Source organism: Anarrhichthys ocellatus, unplaced genomic scaffold, assembly GCF_004355925.1.
Source record: "Anarrhichthys ocellatus isolate YVR2014 unplaced genomic scaffold, GSC_Weel_1.0 scaffold4086, whole genome shotgun sequence".
In the NCBI taxonomy this organism is placed as follows: Eukaryota; Metazoa; Chordata; class Actinopteri; order Perciformes; family Anarhichadidae; genus Anarrhichthys; species Anarrhichthys ocellatus.
In genome coordinates, this window is record NW_022284060.1 from 1 (window position 1) to 4,826 (window position 4,826).

Here is a 4,826-nt window from a genome sequence, read left to right on the forward strand (position 1 = left end):
CTGTCTCTCTCTCTCTCTCTGTCTCTCTCTCTGTCTCTGTCTCTCTCTCTGTCTCTCTCTCTGTCTCTCTCTCTCTCTCTCTCTCTCTCTCTCTCTCTCTCTCTCTCTCTCTGTCTCTCTCTGTCTCTCTCTCTCTGTCTCTCTCTCTGTCTCTCTCTGTCTCTGTCTCTCTCTCTCTGTCTCTCTCTGTCTCTCTCTCTCTGTCTCTCTCTCTCTGTCTCTCTCTCTCTCTCTCTGTCTCTCTCTCTCTCTCTCTCTCTCTCTGTCTCTCTCTCTCTCTCTCTCTCTCTCTGTCTCTCTCTGTCTCTCTCTCCTCTCTCTTTCTCACATCGTCCTCGTCTCTTTTAGCTGGGCTCTACGTCCTGCAGGTGCGTTCATAACGCCATTAATTATTCACCCAATCACGCCCAGCCGTCCTGGTACTGACCCGGGATCAGGGTCCACCCAGCAGCTCGTCTGTCCCCGGCCCCGGTTTGACAGAGAGGCTGATCTGGGATCTGTCGGGGCCTCCAGCAGAGAACGCTCACTGCAGCAGAAAACAGCAGAATCTCATCTTACAGCTCCACTCGATTAAAGGACAGGGACTCACTAAAGTGTGTGTGTGTGTGTGTGTGTGTGTGTGCTGCGTATTTCTCTCTGGGTCCAGTGTTGTCCACTTAAAAATCAAAATAAAAACCTGTCTTTACCCGGTTTATTTTGAAGTTTTCAAGCTTTTCTTTTTATGCCGCAAAACAAGCAAAAATGTGGTAAAAAGCCCGATTCAGGTGCATATTCTGAATACGCTCAATACGTGTCCAAAGAATGCTCCGAAAACCTAATTTATATCGGCATATCTCACACGTCTTAATGCTCCATTCAGAATCAGGCCTCATTCAGAACATCCTGTTTTATGTCCGTCAGTGTTCAGACCACTGAGCTTTGTTTTGATCCCAAATCAGGACGTCAGGATGAACGTCTATTATCTACGTGTGGTACAGCCATTCAAAAAAGGATCATTTCAACATTATATAGCGTCAAAAAGAGCCGAAACAATCTGATACTGAACATATACGGTATAGACAGACAGTGGGGAGTAAGACGATTCTTCCAACAGGAGGATTTGTTGTGTGATATATGAGGATGTTTCTAAAAATGTCAGAGCCCACAGAGTTCTTTCTGTGTTTTTTTTTGCTGGAACTGCACATTTTCAAATAGTTTCTGCAGAAGAGAACCAGCCCTGTATTTGAAACAGACCTTCCAGACTGAGCTCAGTAGCTGCTGGATTGATTCGTGGTTCCCTGAGGATGAATCCTTTTCCTCGAGCGACACCGTGAGACATTTGTGGTTCAGAGAGAAATGTCTCCACAACTGTCGGATGCAATTTTTGGTGCAGACATTCATGCTCTTTGCAGATTTTGGTGATGGACTGACTGGTTTCATCCAGTGACAGCATGTGGTGCAGACGTCCCGTGTTGAAAACACGACCTCACAAGTTCCCTTTGAAGGCGGCGTTGACACTTTGTATCTGTGTGTTATCGCACGATGCTCCTGCATGTTGGGAGGAAACAGTCACGATGGCATAGCGAAGGTTTGACGTGTCACTTCCTGCTGGGGATCTCGTGTGGTGGAGTGTGTCGGGTCTCAGATGTTTCTGTCGCTGTGTGTCGGTGACGCATGTGTACGTGTGTGTGTGTGTGTGTGTGTAACGCTTTGCTTTTGCTTCACCTGCTGCCCAGGTAACCCTAAGACCCCGCCCTGCCATGCCATTGGCTCCGCTCTGCCCAATGAGCTTCCTGCTGCTTCCAGCGCCCAACAATCCCATAACGGTACAGATCACATGACTCTGTGTGTGCCACGTTCATACCGCTCCCCCCCCCACACTTCCTGTCTCACCTGCAGCTTGTCCTCTGTTTGGCATGTCTTTGTTTATCACCCTGGAGTGTGTTTATGTTCTGTGTCTGCTGATCAAGTCATTGCAGTGTCGCTGGTAAAATCTTCTTCTTCTCTCAATATATTTCCTCTTTCATTTGAGTAAATGCCGAAACATGCTTCACGTGCAAACACCGCATGAACGTCTGTGTTTAGAGATGCAGTTAAAGGTTGTGAACAGGCCTCAGCTACGAACGCTTCCTGTCTGCAGAGATGTTAGTGTCGGGTCGCACACAGGTGCTTCATCTCTCAATGAGGTGTTTCAGGGTTCTCCGTTAATACGCAGTCTAGTTTCATAAATGCGACAGATCAGCATCACTTGTAAGTAAATCTGGAGAAGCGTGGAAACAATCGGATAATAATCAGATTATAGAGCCAGGAAGTTTTTAAAATCCTGTTAAAAAGTTTTGAATTGTTTCGAAGATTCTCACTGCGATAAAATCAAGTTAATGTCTGAGTGATGTTAACATAACATGTCTTGTTTCTGGCTCATTCCATCATCTCTCAAGTCCGTTTGATATAAAAATGAAAGTTTGTGAAACTGAGGACAGATAATGCAAATCAAATCCTCATGTTTTCTGATATTTATATATATATATATTAATATAAATATATTTTACTGTATTTTTAAGTTGACAGGTGATGAATCAGACAGAAGTTCTGTGATTCTTTTTCTTTTTATTTTATTTTTATATATATATATATATTATATACATTATGATCAATTACTGCTCTACTAATATGACCTCATGTGGTTACTTCACTGACTCCCACGATGATGGGATTTTCAAAACCAACTGCGTATTACAAAGATCAATTTTACACTCTTTCCATGAACATGAGTCACATGATGTACAAAGACATTTAATAAGAACAAATCTAAATGTTATTACTTCACACATGTTGTAAATTCAGCAGCTTCACCAGTTCAAAATAAACATGAATGAAATCCAGACAATGAATGAATTTATTGCTTTAAGACGAACAAATCTGTGAGCTCCAACACCAACTCTATGTTTATTAACTACTTTGTCTATTTGTGTGTATATTAGTGTAGTTTTGTGTGTGTATTTGTGTATTTGTGTGTAACTGTTGGTGTGTACAGAGAGAAACATTGGTTCGTTTTCATCAATAGTTCACAGTTTACATTCAGCATTTCCACTTCTCCTGTGTGGCTAATGACTGTCTGGTTTGGACACACAGACACACACACACGCACACACACACGCACACACACACACACACACACACACACACACACACTCCCCCACCCTTATCACAACAAAGGGCTGCTCCACTTCCTGTCTTCCTGGCCCAGGGCTGTGTTTGCTGATGCATACATATCATTCTCAGCAGGGAGCTCTACACACACACACACACACACACACACCACACACAGACACACACGCCATATATCATACCAGACATTCACCATGTAGCTGTCTGTAAAACTTATTACACCCCACCTAGATCAGATCAAAACGCACACACACACACACACACACACACACACATTTCCAATCATTCCAGTCTATATTTCAGAAGCAGCCGCTGCAGAAATCCATGTTTTTTTTGTGCACTTTTGCTCTAAACCAGCGAGCAGTTTTCACTAGATTTCTAATGTACAAATTTCATAACCAGTTGTTTGAGACATAAGATTATTTTTATAATACATAGAATAGAAATAGAATAGAAGCATGCTGTGCAGTAAAAAACAAAGAGCCAGCAGCTGGTTAGCTTAGCTTAGCACAAACACTGGAATCAGGGGGAAACAGCTAATTAACAATATAAATGATATCTTGTTTGTGCTAAGCTAAGTAAAATGTGGATGCTGTCACGGTGCCTTCAGGTGCTGTAGGAAACATCCCCTCCCAGCCTCGTGGGACTGCAGCGGCTGCCTCTGTGTGGTCGTCCTCCATTTTCATGACGAAGCAGCTTTCTCTCAGTTCTGCTGCTTCACTTGTGCCTCAGAAGGTTAATTCATTCGGTTTATCGATCAGCAGCGTTGCTTTCTGTGCGAGGCGGCACTTTTCTGTTTGCAGTGTGATTCGTTTTTTTTTGGGGGGCGTTCATTGAACGTGACATTTACATCATCCTCCGACACCTTTCAGATTCACTGTCATCTGTGCGTCTAGTGTGAGTCATTTGAATTTTTATTACTTTGTTTTTGAATCAGTTGGTGACTTCCTGTCTCCACCCGGGATGGATCAGCCAATCAACAAGCAGCTCTCCAACTCGTCTGCTGCCCTCCACTCACCAGAGAGAGGTAATAATTATTTATACATACATACCTTTAACAACTTTAAAACTGTATATATATACATACATACATATATATATATGACACAAATATCATTTCAGACATATTGATGGTTTTGTGGGAGGAATTCATGGATTTAGCTCCAAGAAAAAACTTGTCTGCATCCACTACATTAAGAACATGATACTTCTGTCTTTTAAGATGTCCAGGTATATATAATACAAGTACTACTACTACTACTACTACTAGAACTGGTCAAATACATATATCTCTTTGAACTCAAGGAGAAGAAAGAGAGCATCTCTTTTATTTGTTATGATTGTTTTGCTCTTCGCTTATTGGGAGTTTCTGATTTTTTTGTGTCCACATCATGGTGTGTCTATTTGTGTGTGTGTGTGTGTGTGTATGTGTGTCTGTGTGTGTCGTTTCGTGACCCGTCAGTGTCTTTTGTGTCCCATCGAACAGCTTCCCCCAGCAACCACAGACCGAACAGAAGTTCCTCCAACCGCAGGAGCATCGCTGGACTCCCCGAGGAGACGTCCAGAGCCAAGACACCCACGGTCAACCCTCACACACACACACGCACGCATGCACGCACACACACACGCACACACGCACGAACGCACGCACGCACGCACACACATGCACGCACACACAC

At 43.3% G+C, this 4,826-nt stretch overlaps 1 long non-coding RNA gene across 2 annotated transcripts; it reads left to right on the forward strand.

The window, feature by feature from the left end:
• Window positions 1–288: 288 nt before the first annotated feature.
• On the forward strand, window positions 289–4,729 carry LOC116379313 (uncharacterized). 2 transcript variants are annotated; one of them, XR_004212404.1, is made up of 3 exons: window positions 289–1,805; window positions 4,085–4,174; window positions 4,610–4,729. It is a non-coding gene; the product is annotated as an uncharacterized LOC116379313 (long non-coding RNA). The 2 variants fall into 2 exon arrangements; XR_004212403.1 differs by having other exon boundaries at window positions 296–1,805; window positions 4,634–4,729.
• The last annotated feature ends 97 nt before the right edge of the window (window positions 4,730–4,826 follow it).